At 46.9% G+C, this 23,534-nt stretch overlaps 1 long non-coding RNA gene across 3 annotated transcripts in view; it reads left to right on the forward strand.

Annotated features, from left to right (window-relative positions):
* LOC108384299 (uncharacterized) overlaps positions 1–23,534 on the forward strand; it is a 175,293-nt gene that overhangs the window by 126,854 nt on the left and 24,905 nt on the right. The gene's annotated exons all lie outside the window — the stretch shown is intronic.

A 23,534-nucleotide genomic window follows, 5' to 3' on the forward strand; every position in this document is an offset into this window, starting at 1 on the left:
TGCTGTTTGCGGGATTTGCTTTATTAGCATGTTAGCTTCGTCTCCTTTTGGTTGTTTCTCTCGCATCTCTTTGTCTCTCTCTGGCTAACAGGGAGTGTGCAGTGCACTGTGTGTGTCTCTGTAGTTTTCCGTAAAATTCCGAATCTTGCTCCTACAAGCAGACATTTTGGAAAGATTATTCATGGAACAGGGTGGGAAAGGGTGACTGGTGGCTGGGGCTTGGGCAATGATTTTCATCTCAAGGATAAACATGTTTGCAGGGGAAGTGGGTGAAATGTGAATCCTTCTGTTTCCCATGTCATTCATAAACTGGATTGGAAGAGATAACAATCTCTGTGCTGTGAACAGTGAAACACATCATAACCTTCCCCCTCTTCTTTAGCAGAATCCTTATCCTGGATTAATAACAGGGTCTCCTCTTGCTTTTGTATGTGCAACTTTTCCTTAATGTGACCATTGGAAAAAAAAGTCCATCAGATTCCTGCTGTTACTGTCTTTTTCTCTGATCAGTTTCATAGTTAAGTGAGACCACATGAGGCATAGTGTGGGTGCACTGTTTTCAGTTTTTTGGGGGAGGAGCCTAGAGAGAGGTGTGAGTATGGTGGGTCCTCAAGGACTCCTATGAGGGGTTGTTAGAGATGCTGCAGTTTCATAATTCCATTAATCCATACTTTCTACTCTCCCTCCATTTTTGTCTTGAGATCATTTGCTTGACAATTTCTCAGTGATCTGTGATTATCAAAGAGTATATAAAAGATACCCCAATTAAAAACAGAATCTTCTTTGGTCCTGCCTAACTTCTTTCCCTTAGCTCAGAGTTGGCCTGCAGGTTTGGCTGATGAGTTCTGTTTCTCTACCCTGCATCAAACTTCCTTCTCTCACTCTGTTCCCTTCTTAGAAGAGAAGGACTCCTATGAGGGGTGATTGCTGTGCTTCTGGCACCTGGGAGAGGATCCTGGTTTCCAGAGAACAGGAGCAAGATTTCAGCAATTTCTGCTAAGGGACTTAGGGTAGAGCGAGAGCTGCATTCGCAGACTGAGGATTTCTCCAGTTTGGTTTCTTGTCTTTGAGGAAGGGATGTGAATTGTGATGGGACAGGGGTTGGTGTGCTGCTTCTCGGTAGGGAACCCGGCAAGTTCAGCCAGTGGTTCAGTTGGGTGACTTTCTTGGTTCTCATCCTTGAGGAAAAGTGATGGGCAAGCAGGATGGCTGCTTAGATGGCACAGGCCTTTTACGGGGAGTGGAGAGAGGATTGGGTGTACCACGTGAGCCCAAGAACCTTGCCCTTACTTTTTCTTGTCACCTGGGTTATCTTTGCCCTGTCCAAGAAGTCCCTTCAGCCTAGAGATGACACCTTCCTTCTTATCCAACCCCATCCCTTTCAGACCAACCCCAGAAACTTTTGCTCAAATGGAATCAAATGTTTGTCCACAGAAGCTGCTAACATCTTAGCCACTGACAGTAACTGCAGCTTTAGCAGCATTTGATTAATCTTCTGGCCAGATTATCATTCAGAAAGGGGATTGGGGGGAACGTAACAGCTTTAGGCTGCCAGTATGGAGAGAACAGAGGCTTGTGCAGACAGAACAGGGCTGAGGGCAGAGTTTGCCTCTACTGCTTGGTAACTGCATGACTCCAAACAGGTCAGCTTCCTTGAGCCTCAGTTTCACCGTATGTAAAATGAGCACATCAGTACCAGTTTCCTCCTTTCTGAAGTTGTGTCCAGCTCCTCTCTTCTTGTCACTGCTGCCACCCTGCTCAGGCCTTGACCATCTCATTCCTAGCACTTTCTTGGTCATGGGTCATGACCACAGTCTTTCACTGACTTGTGAGCCCTTGGAGATCAATAGCTGGGTCTTGTTCACATTATAACTCTGGGACCTAGTGCAGGGTCTGATACATAGTAGATGCTTGATAGACACTGGCTGAGTGATTAGAGTGAGGATTAAATGGCATAAGATGGGTGCAGTGCCTGGCACATGGTAGACACTCAGTAAATGTGGCTTTCCTCTTATTTTCCTTCCCCACTTTTACATCCATATGTTGATTTCCAGCATCTTCTATCTAACTCATGTCCCACTCCCCATCCTCCTTCTCAATCTATCTCTACTCCTAAGGTCCCTTCAGCAGACCAGCAAGGCTACCTGGGAGGTGCTAGCTTGGTGCAGACCCCATCAGATGGTTTGGATCTACCAGACTCACACACATAGCAGCTGCTGAGTGCACACTCTTAGGGGAGCAGCTTTGCATGCCTGTGGTTGGTTGCTTGGTAAGGGCTTAGAGGAAATTAGCTGAAATGCCACAGGCCTATTTTGAGCTCCTTCTTTGATAGAGTGGAAATAACATGGGATTTGGGCACAGCAGACCTGGCCTTGAAGCACAAGGCTGCCATTTCCTCATAGTCTGACCTTGAGCAGTCAGTTAACCTTTCTGGAAATCTTTCTTCATCTGGTAGGAGCCTTGCAATGTGGTTGCCATTATTACATGTTAATGAAATGACAACAACTAACATGCCAGGCTCTGGGCTGAATCCCACAACAATCTCATGAGGTAGATATAATCATTATTTCCATTTTAAGATGAGGACACTGAGTCATGTGATGGTTTAAGGGTCTGGCCTAAGGTTATCCTAATAGTGAGTGGCAGAGCTTGAGTCTAATCCAACATCCCAGCTTAAGAGCCTATGTCTTAACCACTGTGCCTTGACCAAAGATATGAGCTTTCTGAAGAAGAATATTAGATCAAGGCTGTTTACTTCCTATCCACATATTTGGCAAGCATTTAGAGAGTAATTTCTAGGTGCCAGGTATTTTCACACAGATTCCCACACTTGCCTTTCCAATAACCCTGCAAATGCATATAACTTTCTTATCCTACAGGTGAGTAAACAGAGTCTCAGAGAAGTCATGTATCAAGCCCCAAAGTCATACATCAAGTTAAGTAGAAGAGCAGAGATTTGGACACTGCACTGCTTCAAGTTCTCTTAGCTCCAAGTCCCATAGTCATTCATTTGTTCATTCATTTGTTCAACAAATCAAACATCTACTATGTATCAGGTACCATGCCAATTCCTGGGGATATTGAATAGGACAGACACAATCCCTTCCTCCAAGGATCTAAAGACAAGCAGGAAGAGCAGACAGATAAGGAATAGCCACACCAAGGTGAGGAGGGACCATGAGGCAGGGAGATGAAACCCAACCTGGGGGTGAGGAGCATCCTCCTGGAGGACCAGACTTTTAAACTAAGATGTAGCCAAGGTGTAAGTGGGAAGGTAGAGGGGAGCTGCGAAGAACAGGAGCATTCCAGGCTAAGGGAACAACATGTGCAAAGGTTCAGAAGTGTGCACACAAGGGAGAGGATGATTGGCCAGTTGTAGGGAAAACATGCAAAGTTTAGCTGATCTAAAGACTGATGGGAAATATTTTAGGCTAAGAGCCTGAAGACTGTGGAAAGGAGGTTGAAGCATAAGAGGGTAGTAGGATAGGGAATGTGAGAACAAAGCCTGGAGGTGGGGAGATGGTAAGGCAGCTATTGTTGGGTTCTAAGCAAGAGACAGTGGTGGCCTGGACCAGCATGTGGCAATGGGGCTGGAAAGGGGTGAAGGCACTTGGAGGTACTGGGGAGAAAATAGATGAATATTGGTGTCCATTACTGAGATGGACGTCTCTGAGGAAGAAGCAGGTCGGAGGGTGTGGAGGTGTGGGGAGAGGGGCAAACAGAATTCTTTCTTGGTCATGCACATAGTTTTGTTACATTCTTCTGCCTCTTCTCTTCCTCCTCCCAATCTATTTCTTTTCAGCATGTCAATTCATTAATTAGGCATGTAAATCACTCATTCAGTCACATTCTATCCCCACTGGAATGAAGCCTCACAAAGGCAGATATTTTGATTTGCTGTGTTCATACTGTTTTCCAAACTTAAAACAGTGTCTAGCACATAGTGGGTGCTCTGTACAATCAAATTATTTTATCAATATGCAAATCCAGATGCATGTCTGCTCTGTGCCAGTTAATGTGCTGAGGTGCCTAGGAGACAGGTGAGATTAAAATACTAAAACCAGAGAGATTGGCAAGCAGACAGCTAATTCTAGGGCAGTGTGATAAAGCCTGGAGGTGATCTGGGGGGTCTGGCATTCCCTGCTGTGTGCTCCCACAGCCCCCCGTATTTCTCTCCATGTTTGGAATTTCTTTTTAATGGCCAGCACATAGTAGGTCCACAACATATATTTGATGAATGAATGAACAAAATGCAGACATGTGCTGTGGAAGTCCAGTACAGAAAGCATTTATTTCTTGGAGTGTTTCAGGAGACTTTGGTGACAAATTCACCCTCCAAGGCCAGCGAAAAAGGTCATATTTGGTCAAGGAAGAGAGGAAGACATTCAAGCAGAGGAATAGCAATGTGCAAATACAGAGATGGGTGGCAGTATGAGGAAACTTAAGGTGGTCTCCTCATCTGTAAATGGGGTAACAGGTGCCTGGTTTGTTCCTCCCTTAAGTCCTTTGCACTTGCTGTTGCTTCTGTTGGAGTGCTCTCCTCCCTGAATGTCAGATTCCTAGCTTATTATTCAGGTCTTAGCTGATGAATCACTCCCAGAGAGTCACCGCTGGTCATACAATTTAAGATGGCCCTCTGTATGACACTGGCCCATTTTGTTTGCATCATAGTTCTTGTTGCAATGTGATGTGCTCTTGTTTATTATCTGAAATCTCTCCCCTTCCACCCACCTCCCCCAGGATGTCGGACTACATCTCTTGTTCATTGCAGCATCCCCAGTGCCTAGAATATTGTAGGTGCTCAGTGAATGTTTTTGGATGAATTAATTAGGTTATGGTTGTAGGGATTAAATAAGAGGAACCAGATATAAACATTTAGAAAATAGTAGGGACAGGTCTCTAGAAGCCCCTGGCAATTGGCAAGTGGGGTGGTTGGGAAAGGTGAGGGTTGCCCAGAGATGCTGTGGGAGGACTTGCAGCAGAGCCAAGGTAGTATCAGAGTCAGATTTGGGAAGTCCTGCACTGGCCTGGCTTTCCCAGGCTGCTCCTCCCAGGCCTGCTCTGCTCTCTCAACTCTGCGCATAAGCCATTGGAAGACCAGAGGCTTCCAGCTTGCATGTTGGAGCATTTGCTTCAGAGAGGCTCAGATGGGACTATCAGTACCTGAGCTCGGAGGAAAAAAGATGCTAGCAGACACAGCAGGTTTTACTCTTGGCAGTGCTGAGAGCAGCTGAGAAGGCCTCTGGGTGCCCCAAGTGTCTGCTGCCAGAAGGGGCTGGGAGAGGGGCAGGGCCAGCCCAGCTCATGAACAGGCTGTGTGGTTGGTTCTGAGCCTGATCCACGTGTAGAGGTGTCTATGACAAGAGTTCCCACCGAGAAGTAGCTTCCCCACCTGGGACTCCCACCCCGAGCTGGAGCTCTGAATCACAAAAGATGCTATCCACATCCCCTCTGGCTGGTCTGGGTTTTCACTAGGAACTTAACAGCAAAGAAAACTATGATAGAAAGTTAATAATAAAGTTACAGGGCAAGAAAGAAAAAAAAAGAGGACACATAAGGATGCAGAGAGGAGCAAGAAACAGAATGTTGAAGGACAGAAGGGCAGGGAGAAAAGGTGATTTCCAGTCACTGTTAGGGGAGGAGGAACCAGTGGTGGATAGAGAAAGTGAGATGGGGGCAGTGCACTTGGGGGGAGCAAGCTTGCGAGAAGACAGAGCTATGTGAGCTTGGGTCCGGAATGTCCCGTGTGACCAGGCCAGCCACCTGTGTGCCTCCTCCTCCCTCTTTCCTCCTTCCTCCTCTCCTCCAGCCCATTCATCCCCTCATTCTGGTGGCTGTATACTCAGAGAGGCCCAACTGACCACTGGATGTACGTGCCCACCCGCCCGCACCTCCTCCATCATCACTCACTCTTTACCTTCTTGACTTTTCTCCTTAAACCTAAGTAGCACTCCTCACCTCACATGCATACTTATTTGCTGATTCACAGGGGAAGGGGAGGGGCCTGATTGTGTTACTGTTCTGGTCCTTGCCTCTCACATGGTATCTGGCCCATATAAGTACTCACCAGATATGTGTGGATTGCTCAGTAAAACCCCTGAGCCAGTAGGAGAGAAGCAGAAGCTCAAGCAGGCAAGAGGAAGGGAATGGGGTTGGCCTGGTCAAAATATCCCGGGGGAGTGGCCCTGGAACTCTGCACAAGGAAGCCGGCACTCTCTTCAGTAGAGGAATGGGGGCACTGCCAAGGGTCCTGGGCAAAGTGGAAGCTGGAGAAGTGACAAGTAGGAAGGGAAAGGGGGCATGCCTCTCTGAGTGGCTGCAGGTGTATCAAGAAGGAGGCATTGCTGAGCTGGCAGAACTGGACCACATGAAGGCTGGGAGCCTCAGAGTCAGGTCCCTGTACTGATGCTTTCTAGCACTGTGGCCTTGGGCAAGTGACCAGACATTCCCAGTTTCAGCAGGCCCTTCTGGAAAATGGGGCAGCATTGCCTGCCTGCCTCCAGATGCTGTTCTGATAATTAAATGAAATAAAAAGTACTTCTACTGCCTTCCCCATAGTAAGCCCTAAATAAATATTAGCTACATGTTGAGCTCCTATTGGGTGTTATGTGCTTTGAATGAAAAACAAAAATGTAAAAGATGTGGTCACTGCTCAGAAGCAATCAGCCACATGGAGAGAGACCTGCAGAGGGAGCTCAGCATAATATGGATTGAGGGTGGAGGGAGCCTCATGGGTCACTGTGCAGAGGCGGGGCAGTGCCTCTTGGGTATTCAGCGAGGGCTTCCAGGAGCGGTGACAGATGAGCTGGGTCTTGAACAATGAGTGGAAGACAAGGAGCAGAGAAGGCCAGAGAAGGGTTTTCTAGGCAGAGGAAACAGTAGGTTCCAAAGACAGGGCATGTGAAATGTTGATTCAACAGAATGCTGTTGAGCATGTACCATGTGTCAGGGCACCTTGGTGAGCGACTGGTGTGGTGCCTGCTGTCAGGGTCACACATGCCCAGGAGGCAGACACTCAGTAATTGATCACACAAGGGATTGTTTAATTGTAGTTAGGGTGCATTCTGGGAGCTACAGGTAATTCTGTTTTGCCAAAGTGCCAGGAGGAACTGGCAAGGATTAGGCTGGAAAGGGAGGTGGGCCAGGTCAGGGGGGACCTTGAATCGAGCACATTACCAACTGTGTTGCCAAGCTCTGTGTGATGGATACAAAGACGAACACAACCAAGTCCATCACTGACAGGAACTAGTGACTGAATGTGGAGTGGTAGAGGGAGGTCCGTGGTGTGACAGGAGCACAGCATGGGAAGTGGTAGCCAAGGAAAGCTTCATGGAGGAGCCTTTCTCCAATTGCTTCTTCCTCCAGTTGAAAGCAGTCCCAAAGCCCACTGTCCTGCCTTTCAGTGGGGGGTGGGGGGACTTCCCTAACTGCAGACTTAAAGGGGCATTAATCACACCTGAGGGTGGCTCAATAGCAAAGAGTTCTGAGCCTGGCAGAGTTCCTTCTCTAGGCCTTGGATGTAAATGAATGAGTTGGCATCATATTGAGATATAGACCTGAAGACCAGAATGTAGGGAGGACCAACAGGCTGCACCTGTGCCCAGGTGGCAGTAAGGTCAAGGGCTATAAATCCCGGCCCGAGCTATATGAACTTGGGGTAAATTATTCAGCCTCTCTGCCTCTGTTTGCTCATCTGTAAAACGGCTGTAATGGTGGCTTCATGGGGCTGTTGTCATGAGGATGGAGTGTGTGTCTGTCCGCTGGTGAGTTTTCATTATGAGTAATTTGTTATTATGTTCTGTTAAGTGCATCACCAGTTCTATAAATGTGGTCGACCTGTTTCTTTATATAAATTGTCACAGCAGCTACAAGTGCTCTGTGGTGGGTAGGGAAGGTAGCCAGGTTTCTGAGCCTGTGAGATGTGGCCCAGCACCATGAGCTGCTTTGGCCAGGCACATTTGGGACAAACTGTCACAGGTTAGATAATAATTCAGTCTTTAACCCAAAGATGAGTTATGCAGGACACCAACTTCCTCTTCCCCTAAAATAACTTCCTCTTCAACAATGGGGGGTGGAGGGATACCTGATTCCCCCCACTGGTGTCAGTGGAGTCTTGTACTTTGAGGGCAGTGAGTTATCCAAGCCAAGCAAGTCCCTGTGCACTAGCATATCTACCCTCTCCAAGGGCCTGTTGGAATCCAGGACCCACTGTCTCACAGAAGGACATGGGGGGGCTTCTGCAGGCCAAGGGTGGAGCCTGCCCTAGACGACGCTCAGCTTGGTGCCCTGGCTAGGCTCCCCCAACCTCCTTCCCTCGGGCCACAAAGACCATCTCCTCTCCTTCCACATAAGCCTCGAGTTCTGAGAGGCTGGGTCTTGTTCCTTGTGCTCATCATTGCGTCCTTTGCATCTTGCACAGAGTTTGACATTGAGGAGTCTCTCAGTACATGTTGCTGATAAATGGAGTGGGTGGGTGGAAGGACAGAGAAGAGAAAAAGTAGTAATAGCCTCTTCTCTTCAATGACAGGGGACTCCTGTTGATCCTCCAGTTCCCGCGACATTTGCTGAGCGTGGCCTGTGTGCCAGGAAAGCATCACATCACCTGAGCTCATTTAATCCTCACGGCAAGCCCTCAGGGGAAGTTCTGTCATGGCTCTCCTTTTACAGATGGGGAACCCAAGGCACAGAGAGGTTAAGCAATTTGCTCAAGGTCACACAGATAATAAGTGATAGAGTCAAGATTCCAGTCCTAAGGGTCTCACTGTAGAGCCTCATATTTGTGAATTGCGTACTACATTCCAGGCCCTTTCTTCTTTAATACTGCAGAAACCTTGAGGAAGCTGAGACCCAGGGAGGTGAACGTGCCAAGCCAAACTGCCAGCAAACAGCATATTCACGATTTGCACACAGCTCTGCCTGTCTGTGGAATCTCAGCCAGTACATAATCAGAGCTCCAGAGCGGGCAGAGCCTCTGTGGGTCAACTGCCTCCTCCCCTTCCTTGACCTAGTGACAAGCAGGTGCCTGCTGAGCTCTTGTCTTCTTTCTGGCCTGCTGCTGTGGAGGCCAAACTGAATGGGGCAGTGGAGAAAACGTGGAGTCTGGAACTAGAAACTGGGTCAGAGTCCCAGGGACCATGGGGGAAGGTGCTTCCTCCTCAGAACCTTAGTTTCTTGCTCTGGGAAATGGGAAAAATACTGACACCCTCAGTACAGTATGACTAATTTCCATCAGGCCCCTAGGACTGTGTGGTATATAGAGAGTGCTCAGGAAAGGTGTGAGATGGCAGCATCTCCCTGCGTGGAGGCTGCACAGACTGTGAGGCCTGGCCGGACCCTCCAGTCTCCACGAGTTCACCCCCTACTCTCATCCCATACACTGAGTCTAGCCACACTCTCTTCTTTCTCTGGACAAGCCAGTATCTTTCGTGCTATTCATTCTCCCACCTCTCCCCTTGTGTTTCTACATAGATCCGCATGGAGATAATCTGTAAGAGCGCATAACCAGGACAGTGTACAGGCCAGCTCTTTTTCGGTCTTTTTTTATCTTTTGCTGGTCCCCCTCCTCCCTACACATATCACTCTCCCATCCCCTTCAACACCATGCTAACAGCTGGCTACATGTTCCTACAATCAACAAACATACATGGGACCATATCGCAGATAATATTAGCACATAAACACACACCTGAATCTACCCCATGTGCACATTCCCATGGGGGTGGTCATTGTTTCACAAAGTGAAATCATATGAGATACTCTTTGTGTGTCCTGCTTTATCATTCAAACAACAAGCTCATGAGATTCTCTGAGTCAGCTGCAGTAGCTCTAATTCATTCTTTTAATGGTAGAATAATATTTCATAGTGAGGAATCACTGTCATTCCTTATCCGGTGTTCTATGGACAAGCATTCACTTTATTTCCTGTCCTCCCCCACTCCACACACACACTTATAAACAGTGCTGCAGTAAACCTCCTTGTACATAAGTCCTTTCAGCAGGAACTTTTCTCTTGATGGAATAGATCCTCAAGAGTGAGATCTATGTAATTTTTATTTCAATCGATATTGCCAGATTGTTTTCCAAAATTGCTCTAACATGTCACATTTTTCTCCAGCAATTCATAAGTCTATAATTCCCTCTATCCAGTCCAGCAATAGGTGTTAGTATTAGTTCTAACTTTTGCTAGTCTGATGGGGACAAAATGAAATCTCATAGTTACCTTAATTTCAAGTTCCTGTACAGCTAGTGAGTTAGTGCATCTTTTCACGTGTGTGTAGGCCATTTGGATTTGTCCCGTGTCTTGCGTAATCTTATTCTGTGATCGAATCCAGTCCTTCTTATTCATTTCTTATCAGTTTGTAGGAGCTCTTTGCATATTATAGATACTAACCTTTTATTTGGCATTTTAATAGGTTTAAAAAAATTGAGGTATAATTAACATATAATGTCATATTAGTTTCAGGTGTACAACACGATGATTTGATATTTGTATACACTGTAAAATGGCAATCAGTTTTATCCTAAACATTTCTTGTGTTTATATTGACCTTGTAAATGATACCTGTTGCCACAAAAGTAATTTTGTGGAGTAAAATGTCTTTCTTTTTAAATATGACTTTTCTTGTTTTTTTTTATGGGCTGAGACTACCCTTCCACATTTTCTTCCAATATATTTATTTATTTTAGTTATATTTTCACTGTTAACTCTTTAATCCATCTGGGGTTTATTTATGTATGTGATGTAAAATGAGGTTTTAACTTTCTTACAAAAGATAGCGGGTTGTACAAGTTTGGCTAATTCAACAATTACTCTTTTTCTAACTAAATTGAAATACATTCTCAAGAATATGTTGATCTGGTTCTAATCTCTCTGTTCTGTTCCACTGATGTATGTATTGCATCCTTGCCAGCCCCATTTGGATTTGATTATAGGGCCCTTAATATGTTCTGATCTTTAATAAACCAAGTTCTTCCCTAGCATTCTCCTCTTCTGTAGGATCTGGTTATGGCTGGATCTTCATTTTTCTACATGAACTTTGAGATTATTTTATCCAGTGGTGTCTTAGTCACCACGGATCCCAGGGACTTACATGGCATCAGGCATTCAACTGGGGATCAGAAGATACTTGTTAATGTTGCTGCTGCTCTTCTCCTTCCCCAGTGGGTCCTATCCCTTCACCTCTAGGACTATAAAGTTATTAAATAGTGATATTCAAGTGTAAAGTAGTTGACATGAAAATGTGTACAGAGTGAACAAATCTAACTAGAGAAAGCCTCAGAGATGTTGAGACCCTCAGACGGTTGTCATATTTGAGACCCTTGAAGCAAAGTTCTGTCATTGATTTTTCTCAACACCTATTTATTGAACACCTATTGTATGCTAGCCCTTATTCTATGTTTGGGGATATAATCATAGCCAAGGCAAAAGTTCACTTTCTAAGGTATGACAATGGTATTGTGTTCATTACTTTTCAGTGTGATAATGATATTATGGTCATGTTTAAAATGCATATTGAAATATTTAGAGATAAAATTATATGAAGTCTATAATTTGTTTCTAAATAAGTTTGGGTTGGGAGAAATGGATGAAGTATAGATAAAAGAAGATTGGCCATGAATTGATAGCTATAGGAGTTCAGTGATGGTGCAGTAGGGTATAATATTTATTGTACTGTTCTCTCTACTTTTGTCTATATTTGAAATATTCCATAATAAAAAGTTTCAAAAATGCATACAGAGCTGATAATGTTCAGGAACTATTCTAATGTTTTATATCCATTAATTCATTAAATCCTCCAACTAGCCCTGTCTTAGTTGGCTGGAGTGGCTATAACAAAATACCACACACTGGGTGTTTAAACAACAGACACTGGTTTCTCATAGTTCAGGAGGCTGGGAAATTCAAGGTCAAGGTGCTGGCAGATCTGATTTGGTTCCTGGTGAGGCCCCTCTTCCGGGCTTGCAGATGGCCACCTTTGTCATGTCCTTACAATGCAGCGAGACAGTGAGTAAGAGAAGTGAGTTCTCTGATCTTTTCTTTTCTAAGGGCAATCATTCCAAATACTTCCAAATACGCACATTATCACATTGGGGGTTAGGGCTTCAACATATGACATTGGGTGGGAGGAATGACACAGTTCATAAGAAGCCCTGTGCGGTGGATATTATCATCCCAGCTGAGAAAAACAAGGCCCCCCAAGATTCAGTAACTTGCCCAGGATCACAGCTAGTAAGTGACAGAGCTGTCTGGCCCCAAGGCCCTGTTCTCAAACACTGTGTCCTACTTTTACATCTATTCATTCCAGTGAACCTGTAAATGAAGAGCTGTATTATATATAGATAATTTCATATAGCAGGATGGGCTATGAAAAATAAACAGGATTGTGGAAGAGAGACAGATGACAGGTAGTAGGAAGAGGAGCTGAGGATATAGGAAGAGGGGTTCCCCTTCAACAAGGGTGACCAAAGACGGGCCCTCTGAGATGCTGAGACCTGAATGAAGGTGGATAGGCTACGTGGAGACGTGGGCAAGATGTTCAGGCAGAGGGACTGGCAAGTGCAAAGCCTCTGAGATAGGAACAGAAAGGTCAGTGGGGCTGGGGTACAGCGGACAAGGATGAGGTCAGTACAAGTGAAGTGGGGGCCAAAAGACGTTACTGCAGACTGTGGTAGGTGCTTATAGGTTCAGGCAAAGGAGCTGAGCTGTCTTGGGAAGATCAAAATGATTCATGGGATTTATTAGCTCAGTGATCATTTAAATACATTTTCCTACATTTTGTCCTGCTAAATTCATCTATAACAGAGGAGTAATTTAATTCTGAAGCCAAATTAAGTGCTCTTTGCCCTCTTGCTAAGTCACTGCTTTTTATTTATTTTTTCTATAACTTGATTCAATTCTTCTACTCTGGCCACATTTTCCCCAACTCTTACATACTTTTTTGGGTGGTTATAATGTTATTATCTTGTTATTAGTCACTAACCAGGGATAATTCACTTTTCCAGTTGATCTATGTTGCTTATAAAATGCCGCATCAACTGGAAGCACAGGAAGCAAGTGCTTAGTGAGTTCTGAAAGCCAGTGTAGACAAAAACCGTGTGGCAGGCTGGGAAACGGGAGTCGTTGACCTCTGATGAACTGAATTTGCCTGTGGTCGAACAGTCCAAATATCAGAGGAGCACACAAGGCAGATTCTCAAGTGGTAGGTGGTGGTAACTACTTGCATCAAACTCAAGTTGTGTGTGCTTAGTACCTTACACAGTCCCTGCTAGTTCGCATTTGTTCTAAGTATCTGACAATGTCAAGTTCAACTGTGCCCAAGCACAGTGTTTGCCTTGGGAAAAAAATGTCTGGTAATACATGAACATTTGTAGTGTGGCCATCACACAAGCCATACTTATTTGGGTAAAGTGGGGATGTATACCTGGAGGCCAATGGACCCTTCTGCCATTATGACTTGAGCCTGGAGAGTATCAATCATGGGTGAGTGAGGTTTGGGGTACAGACAGTTGCTTGGTTCACTTTATGGTAAGATCACCTCTGAAGTTGCAAGTTGGAATAAAAGAGGCCAAGGGCAGGACATTAACTGGACTAAAAGGAAAGGATATAAAATAAAACTTACTCTTTGGATAAGAAGAAGCCTTTGCAAAGGACATTTATTTGTGAAGGAGTATCTCTCTTGATTCTCTGACTGTGATCCAGTGAGGTTTTGCTGATTCTTGACTAGTTGGGTTTTGCTTTTGTTTTTGTTTTTGCAGTTTTGGGGTACAGAATCAAGAAGAAAGGGGGAGAATCCCTCCATCTAGGGTTTGGGGGGGAATTTTTCAGGGTGTTGGAGGATCCACAGGGGAGGTGAGAGAGGCAGATGGAAATGGGAAGGTGGGTTTTAAGAAATGCTTCAGTTTGTGTATCCCATTATGGTGTTTGAAAAAACATAATTAAGGGCCTTGAATTATCTGGACCTTTTTGGCTGTTGGGTTTTTGATACTTTGATTATTACACCTTCTTGTGGACTGGACCACCTGGGTCACAGCTTCAGCAAGGCTGCAGGGAACAGAAGAGTGGGTGCTGGGGGAAGCTGCTCTGATTAGATAGCAGATTGACCAAAGATTTGGTGAAAGTTCACAACAAACTATACAATTCAGATGTTAGAATTTGTCTTTTGGTTTTAGGTATTAGGTAATAAAAAGCCAGAAGAAATAAATAGTCCTAAATAGAGAGTCAAGAGGCCTACACATTTTTCCTTGCTTCACTAGATGCTTCCCTTCTTTCATTTAATAGATTATTGAGTGAACGGTACTATATGCCAGGCCTGAGCAAGGTGCTAAGCATATAAAGATAAATTGTTCATCTCTCTGGTAATTTTTGAGCTGTGTATTGAAGGGTGGATTAGAAGCTTATAAACAAAAAATGGAACGAAGGAAATTTTAGGCAGAGGGAATGGTATATGCAAAGACACAGAAACTTAAAATGGCAAGTCTTTCAAAAGCAGAGAGCAGATTAATGGACCTCAGATTTAAGGTACACGTGGTTGGGGAAAAAATGTGATTAATTTCCCTATGATTGGCATTAAGGATGTTTCCATTTATCATGATTATAAATAATGCTGAGATAATGTCTTTATGTGTAAAATGGTTTCTGGGCTTTGTCTCAGAGGAGATTCCTAGAAGCAAAAATCACAGTGAGTTTTAGTGGGAGAATAACCTGGTGGACTTTGCCTTGTGACTTTGGCCAGGTCATTAGCCCTTCTGGATTCTGTTTTCCGAGGAACAAAAAGGGCCTTTGTAGCCCTCGCATACAGACATCTAATGGCATCCTCAAACTATGCTTGGTCCAGGACTTGAGAGAGATCTGGATTCCTACTGACTCAGAAAATGACTCATTATTGTTTTATCTCAAGCAAGTACCATCTTCCCTGTATGTCCTGATTACTCTATTGGCTCAGCAAGGATACTAAAAGAGACTTAGAGGTCACAAAGTGATGTTCATGAAGTTTTTTAAAATAAAAGAATGTTATGGCCCAGAGCCTGGAGCATCCTTCCACACCCTCCTTTGCATGCAGACACCTCCTTTTCTTGCTCTCCTGTCCCTCAGCCCATTGCGCCCCCCGCCTCCTCATGCGGCTGGAGGAGGACGCATTCTGTGAGTGACGTCTTACTGGAGAGCAGACACTAACTTCGTTGGTGCTTAGCGACTGTTACTTAACCGCTGGTGCCCCGTTATACACTGAACCCTCCATGGGATCCACTCCCCACAGACCGCATCCTTTCTCTGGGAAGAGTCCCCAAAGGTCTAGGAAGGGCAAAAAACAACTTCTTTCACCCCCTCCAGCCTTGGGATTTTCCCCACGACGTTCGGACTCTGGCTTGGAGGGACTCTCTTCCATTGCCCGTGAACATAAGCCCAACGGTTATTTGCCTCTTTTGGTTCATTTGGGTAACAAGCTTTTGGGACTTGTTCTTCAAGATCCCCAGCCCCTACCCTATGTCCACTGGTTCTGGAACCAGACTACTTGGGTTTAAGTTTTTGCTCTGTCTGACTAGTTATGTGAATACATATGAGTTACTAAATCTCCAGTTGTTTTAATATGTAAAATGGGGACTAACAGTGGTACTTTTTTGTCCTATTTATTACTATGTATCACAGCGGCCCAAACTTAGTGACATCAGCAACAAGCATTGTTTTTTCAGTCATGTATGTGTGGGGTGGGAGTGGGCTGGGTTCTACTTATCTAAGAGGGCGTGCCAGGCTGGGATCAGGCACAGATTTCCGTTTGTCTTCGACCATCCTTGTACCACTGCCTACCTGGGGTATGTTCTCATGGCAAAAGACAGGAGCACAGGAGGTTGAGTCCAATCATGACAGCACATATCAACCTCCTACTGAGTCACATTTACTAACATCCGATGGCCAAAGCAGGTCAGTGGGGGCAGGGATGTATATTCTCCCCATAGTGGGACAGGAAAAGGAGTGAATCTTTGTTGAACAATTATATTATGTCATAGGTTGTTGTGAAAATTAAATGAATTAATCATTTTAAGGTGCTCATAACAGTACTTGACATGTAATATGTACTCAATGAATAATATACATTATTTAGAGTGATAATATTGATACTAGTGGTGATATTAATATTGGCATTTGTGTTAGTATATGTACATATCAGATACTCTTTTCAAAATACACATTTGTACTACAGTGTAAATGTCTGATAAGATAGTATAACACAAACAACAAATATTTATCTTTGGCAGTAGACATTTAAGCCAAAGATGTAATTGTAAATAAATGGAGTTTTGAGGAACACTAAGATCTGCAGCTAAGAAAAAGAAGATTCTGGACTTAGTTAAATTTGGATCAAAATTTCAGCTGTGCCACTTTTTCTGTGAGTGACCATGGGCTAGTTTCTTATCTTCTCAGTGCTTCATAAGGTTGTGTGAATGTGAGAAGATATTGTAAATAAAGCATGTGATAAAGTTCCTCACATAGAGTAAGGTTAATAAATAACCATGGAGAGAAAAGGTCTGGAGAGGAGGAAGGAGAAAGCCTCCCTTAGAACCCTGAACCTAACCAGCAGGTGGCCACTGACTTCACCTGTGTCCACCGGCCCATCCAACCGACGTTCCAGTGCGCCCTGTGTGCCAGGCACACTCTTTGGAACCAGGCGCTCTCCGCTCAGCCTGGCGTATTCCCGTAGTTTGTTTCTTCATGGTAAATTCTACGGCATTTTTTAATGGAAGTGTCTGGGGGCTCCCTTAATGTCTCCTGAGTGTGTATCTTCTCTATCCCACTGCCACTCTTTGCTGCAGGCACGTCCCCACTTGCTGGCTGCTAGAGCCCCATTCCTGTCTCCAGTGCACCCCCAGGGAAAGTAGAGTCAACTTTCTAAAACTCATATCCTTCACGTGAGTCATATACTCTCCCCCACATGTATGATGCACGGACCCCTTCCTTCTTATGCCTTGCTGATTTTGTCCATCCTCCATGACTCCACCCCTCCAGGAAGCCTCCTGCTGTCCTGGTCTGGGATGGGCGCCCTCTTGGCCTCTGCAGCGACCCTCTCTCATACCTGATGGCGCTGCCTGGTACCTGTGTGCTTGCTGCCATCTCCTTTCCTGCATCTCGGGGCCTTGAGGTGGGGGTTGCTGCATATCCCCATGCTCTGTGGTCACATGGCGGGGCTTTGTATCCTGTGTGACTGTAGGCACCTGTCTGCATCTTGGTGTCCTGCTCTGTGAAATAGCAACACTGACTAGCACCTCACAGGACACCTCATGGAGAGAGAAGCAGCTTTTGCTACCCATTCTCTGCTCCCCTTACTGGCGGGGAGGAGGTGGAGTGTAATGGAAGGAGCTCAGCCCTGGAGTCTGGGTTGTGAGACAAAGAGCAAGTGACTTCACACCTTGAAACCTCAACTTCCCTGTCTGCAATCTGGGATGATTTTGTTCTCTTCTATAGGGTTGAACTGAGGATAATCTGAGACTAGGCATGTGCAGGAGCTGACACATTGTAGGTGCTTAATAAATATAGTTTAAAAAATTATGTGGGCTTGTACTTAATTGGTGCCATAGACCTAGGGCATGTGACTCACTGGAATCCCTGAAAGCCAGAGCAGAAAGGTGCCTGGTGAGTCTACTGTCTCATATAGATGAGAAAACTGAGGCCAAAAGAGGGCCAGGACTCACCCAGGGCTCACAGAGCACTGAAAAGCCCATTCCTTACGCATCAGGAAGGCTGAAGGTTTCAGCCCCTCTAGGCTGGGCCTTAGGACATCCCAGGGGTTGGAGAGCCTGTGGGATTGTCAGAAATCGCACAGGGGTCGAAGTAATGGGAACATGACTATTACCTTACACAAACAGGCTTCGGTTTTCAAATAGACAATTTTTTAAATGCTCCCTTTATCCTGAGACCTGGAGTCCCACCTTTGCTTCAGGTTTACCCTGAGCATGGCGGGAGGGTCACTTGCCTTCAGATGTAGGCATCTCTTACCCCTGACTGGTCCAGCACGGCTCAGTGTGGTGGAGTCCTTTGGGCCTCGGGCAAGCCCCACCTGGCCAAGGGCGGTGGTGGCAGCAGGAAGTGTAGGGAAGCATGCAGTGCTCCATGCTCCCACGACAGCTGCTTGAGGTTAAGAGGGCTCCCTTGGAGCTGGCCGGGCTGGTCTGAGTCCTAGGATCACCACGTCTCAGCTGTATAACCCTGGCAAAGTTACATCACTCACCAGGTCTCAGTTTGCTCGTCTGGCAAATGGAGAGGGTGATGGAATCTCTCTCAGATTGGTGTCACAGGGATAGAATGGATAAGGCATATAAACATTTAACTGGGCAAATGGTAATCATAGACCTCCTGGTGTCTTTGGCCTCAAAGAAAAGTGAAATTACCCCTTTGTCTTCCCCTCACAGGCCCAGTTGCTGGTCCACACTTGGGGGCAGCTCTTGACACCATGAAAGGCACTGCCCAGTAGCTCCCTGGTGTTTGCAAAGGCACAAATGCTAGCATTTCATAACTTACAAAGCCCTTTATTCTACACAATACAGAGCTACCCCTCACATACCTCTAGTGCTTTACAGTTCGTACATCACAAAGTGTCTGCTGGGGTTTAGGGATGCTGGCCGTCTACTTGAAGATAACTTAGAGGCTAGGGAGTCACATTGGGGCCCAAGGTCCAGCCCCAGAAGGAATGGTCCCAGAGGCAGGGAGTGGTGGTCTGATGCCCTCTCTACCCCAGACCCCTGGGCTCTGCCCCCTTGTTCTTCCCCTGTGTCCTGTTGAAGATGGAATCTTTCTGAATGAGGCTTGGGAACGCTGCCACTGTTCAATGAGCTAATGGCGAAATCTGAAACTCAAGTGCTGGAGAAGAGGGAAAGAAAGGTAAGTTTTGATTCACAGGCAGGAGGATCGGTGATGGGGAGGATCACCCTGTGGTAATCCTAGGAAATGCCAGAGTAGCCCGTCCTCCATGGTGGAGCACAGCCCCTCCCGGAGAGGAAGGCGGAGGCCCCAGTGAGCGTGCAGAGCTGGCAGGGTAGGCGAGGGAGCGCTCCCAGGCTTGGGGCACACAGACCTGAGCTCCAATCCCAGTGCTGCCCCTGGAGCGGCCCTGGTGAGCCTCATCTGCCAAGTGGGGGTGGCAGTGCCAGCCATCACAGGGCTCCCCTGAATAGGGGTGGGGGTGGGGTGGAAACAGCAGGTAGGAGCCAGGCACAGAATAGGGCCTTGTAAAATAAAAACACCTGGAAGCATTTTTTTTCGTTATTAAGGCAGAGTGGAGAGCATTTCCTGTGTCTTGAGAAGACAGGGATAAGATCTCTCAGCTGCCTCCAGTGATCCTGAATGAAGGAATGAGTCCATTTTTATAGTATCAGATCTGATTTCTACTTGTTGGGGTTAAGAGGCAGGATCATGAGAATGTTTTCAAAGGTAATAACTCACATGTCTAGTGGGTTACCAGTCCAGGTAAAGTCCAGGGGGCTTTCCCAAACAGTATCTCTCATCTGCTCTTCACACAGACTCACTGAGCTGGGAGTAATGGTCACAGTAGCAGCGATGACTCAGGGATCAGAAAGGGGCAGTGGTTTTTCCCAGGTCACACAGCTGGTTAACAGCAGAACTGAGTCTCCAGTCTGGATCTGCTGCCTCCAAATCCCCAGCTCTTTCTCATACTCCATTTTAATTTGGGGGAAGTGGAAATGCCTGGGAATAGGGGAGGACCAACATTATGGTGTAAGAAGGAGAGTGTTACTGTTGCTTGAATGGTTACAGAGGTGTCTTTAGATCCTTCAGAGGGGCGAGTTTTTCTGCAAACAGAGCTCCATGACATGAAAGCAGTGAGGCTGCTGCTGCACAAAACCCTCGGACTCACCAGTTTTTTGGTTTGTACATCAGTTTCCCAAATCAATAGAGACTTTCTCTGTGTGCTGGGAGGGTGGCAAGAAAGATTCCCAGCCTGAAACAGGCAATAATAGTAATTAATGGAGCCAGTTTGCGTCAGAAGCCTTAGCTTGCGAGGTAAACAGGAAAAGATGATATTATATTTTATTTTTTCTAATAACTGCTCCTATTGTGCTCTTTCGAGCTCCATCTCTCTTGCTGGTTTCCTTCAGGACACCTCAGGCTGATACCATGCTTTCTAATCACTTTCAGTTATTAAAAAGAACAATTTCATTTTGGTTATTAAGAACTATCCTGTTCATTTTAAAATGTCAATCTCATGGGAAGCGTGGAGCTCACCTCTGGAGCTGTGTGCATGGGCCGACGTGCACATGCATGTGCTTGTGTACATACCCTTTGGAGTCGGGTCCAGGAGAAAGTTGCCTCCTCATGTGACTGCTCCTGGCAAGTGGGTTGTGCTCACCTGGGAGGCTCAGACCTGTAGACCCCTCTGCAGACAGCCCAGTGTCAAAGATGGCAACTTTGCTGTGCCTCCATCCGCCTGGTTTTGCCTGTATTTCTGTCTCACCCCTGGTAGCTGTTGGCTCCCTCTACGAGGCTGGTGGCCAAGGGAAAGCGCTCCGTGGAGGAGGTGTTGGGCAGATGCAGCTCAGGCTCAAATTCCCCCTCCTTCTCTGAGTTCTCAGGGACAAGTGGGGGTCCATCCCACAGCTTTGACTCCCAGACTCCCTGATCTTGGGAGAGGGTCGGGGCATTGACTTAAGTCCTTGCTGCCTACTTGCTGTCTGCTCGAGCCACAGGAAACCCATGGGTCCTTGCAGTGCCAGGCAGTGGACATCCTCCTCTCTGCCCTGCTCTCTCCTCTGCCCTTCTCCATGTGCCCTTGGATTGTCAGCTCTGGAGTTGAGGGATGAGTGGCAGGTTCAATGGGAGACCCTCACAGCACCCGATTTGGGGAGGGGACAGGTGAGGTGGTATAGGGCACACCCGGTCATCTAGAAAGGCAGCTGGGCATGCACTGTGCTCCTCCCCCAGACCTCTAGCTTGCGACTCACTGCTAAATGCTGTCCTACCAGACTGGGGTCTCCTGCCCCTGGGGCTGTGGGAGGTCCCAGGACTCCAGGAATCAGACCTCCTTGAAGATGGCCCTGGATAGTTTATTCCCTTTGTTCTCTGCAGCGAACCTTTGGAGCCCCTTCGGGGGAGGGTGGTGGAGGGGGAAAGCCCCGGACCCCACACGTCCTGTTCCCCATGGTCCTGTTCACTAAGCACTCGGCACCATCAGGCGCTTTATAAACATTGTCTGCTGCTGCTTCTCACAACCCTCGCAGCAGCTTGTGTCTACCCTGTGTCACAGGGGAGGAAAACAGGACGCAGGCATAGGATGGTCTGTCTGAGGTGGCATGGGCAGCATGTGGGAGAACCCAGCTTTGAAGCCAGGTTTGCCTATCTTCAAAGCCCAGAGTAATGGGTGCCGGTCATTTGGGGCCACCCAGAACTGATCCTTATTCTCTGGTCACAGCACCCTGATTTCTTTGGGGGCCGATTACCTCTTCCCCATAGGGTATAGTCTTGGGAATATTGTCAGTTCAGGTGTGCTGCCCTCTCTTAGACACATGATGCAAATTCAACTTACTTGACCTCTGAGTCTCAAACAGAGAACTACAAACACCCCCTGTCCTCCACAAAAGCAGCCAACGGTAGAGAACTGTTGGGGCACATTCACTGCAGCACCTGTCTTATGAGCTGCTGTGTAATTCAGGCCTCCCAGACTCCAGAATGGCTGCAGCCCTGCCCTTTTGCAGACCTGAATTCTCAGCCTGCCGTTCAGTTCAGCGAACTAGCCAGTGGCCTTCCACAAAATCCCCTCCATTCCCCAGTCTGTTTGGTCCAGTCAGCCTCAGTTGGCTTCCATGGTCTGCAACCGCACATCTTGTCTGCTGCCCTCAGCAGCGCCAGGGGCCCTGCTCTGCCTGCTGGGAACTGCTTTCTTCTCTGTGTCTCATGAGTTATGACATGCAAAGGTCTCAGGAGGGGGCCTGGGGCAGGCGGGCACTCAACAAATAACTGTTGCCATTATTATTATTGTGCTCTTTTTGGGCTCTGGCCCACATTGGGGTCTCACCCAGCCTTCCCAGGCCTCAGAGATGTTGGTGCTCCTCACACAGCCTAAGCTGACAGGTCTTGGTTCACTTCCTACAGGGCAGATGCTGTGTCACATCAGATGGCAGCTCGCTGCCACTGGCACCAATTGAAGGTGTTCTGGGGTGGCAGCGGGCAAAGTCAGCTTGGGGGTGGGGTTGTGGGAAGCGGGGCCTGCTGCTGCCTACAGTGTGTCCAGGGCCCCAGCCCTGCAATCCTGCAGGCTCTCACTGATAGGCAGGCAGGGCCTTAGCCACAAAGGGCCGCCCTTCTCCTCATCACAGTGTCATTCTCAGCATTGTCACATTAGGAGTGACAATTATTATTGTTCCAAGCACCTGCATGTGCCAGACTCTTTATAATAGTAAAGACATTCCTAGTCATGAAAGCAATGCATACATTGTCACAATTACAAAATGCTTAAGGGGAAGTGTACACCCATTTTATGGATGAGGAAATTGAGGCAGAGGGATTTTCCTGAGAAACGTAGAAGGTGCTTGGGTTTCACTGGGTGTCTTTCCTTCAGCCATGCTGGGGCTGGTTTCTCCTGACTTCCTTCAGGGCAAACCACTAGTATCTGATTCTTCCAGAGACATCAGTTTGACCTACACAAGAAACATGCACACTCCTCCTTTTAATATGGTTTTGATCCTGCTCCTTGTGAAAAATAATCCTGCTCTCTGATACTAAGAGGGTCTTCACCTCTTCCCTGGGTCATGTCTGGATCCCTGGGGACAAATGGTGTTACCCTCACAAGTGCTGTCTATCCATCGACGACGCCCAGATTTCCGCCTCCAGTCAGACCCCTCTCCCGTACTCTGGACTCACACCTCCCACAGCCTCCTTGTTTCCACTTGTTCAGTAGACACCCCAAACTCCATGCATCTAAACCCTTGCTCTCCTCCATCCTGACCCTGCTTCTTTGCAGCGTCTTCTGCCTTGATGACTGGTGACTCCAGCCTTGTGCACAGTCCAAAGCCCTGGAGTCACTGCGGGTCCCCCCGTCTCTCTTATGCTCCATATCTAATCCATTAGGAAATCCTATGTTCAGAATCAGTCACTTCTCTCTGCTTCCACCCTGGTTGGAGCCACTATCCTCTCCTGCTTGGACTATCCCATTAGCTTCCTAATTGGTCTCCCTGCTTCTATCTCAGCTCCACCTCCATCCATTCCCAACACAGTGACATGGCTGTGTCAGACCAGGTCAGCAATTTGCCTGGGCCTGGGTGGTGACTGCCTATTTCACTCTGGGTGAAACCAAGGCTTAAGGGAGCCTGCAAGGGTCCTCCCTGACCTGGCCTCATACATCCCATACTACTCTGCTCAACCACACCTGTCCCCTTGCCTTCCCCCGGGACACCAGGCACACTTCTGCCTCCAGGCCTTTGCACTGGTTTCTCCCTCTTGCCCCAGATAAACACACAGCTCACCCCCTCATGTCCTTTCAGTCTCTGCTCGACAGATTCCTTCCTCCCTGACCACAGGGTTGCATCACTCACACCCC

This window comes from Manis javanica, chromosome 10, assembly GCF_040802235.1.
Source record: "Manis javanica isolate MJ-LG chromosome 10, MJ_LKY, whole genome shotgun sequence".
Classification (NCBI taxonomy): Eukaryota; Metazoa; Chordata; class Mammalia; order Pholidota; family Manidae; genus Manis; species Manis javanica.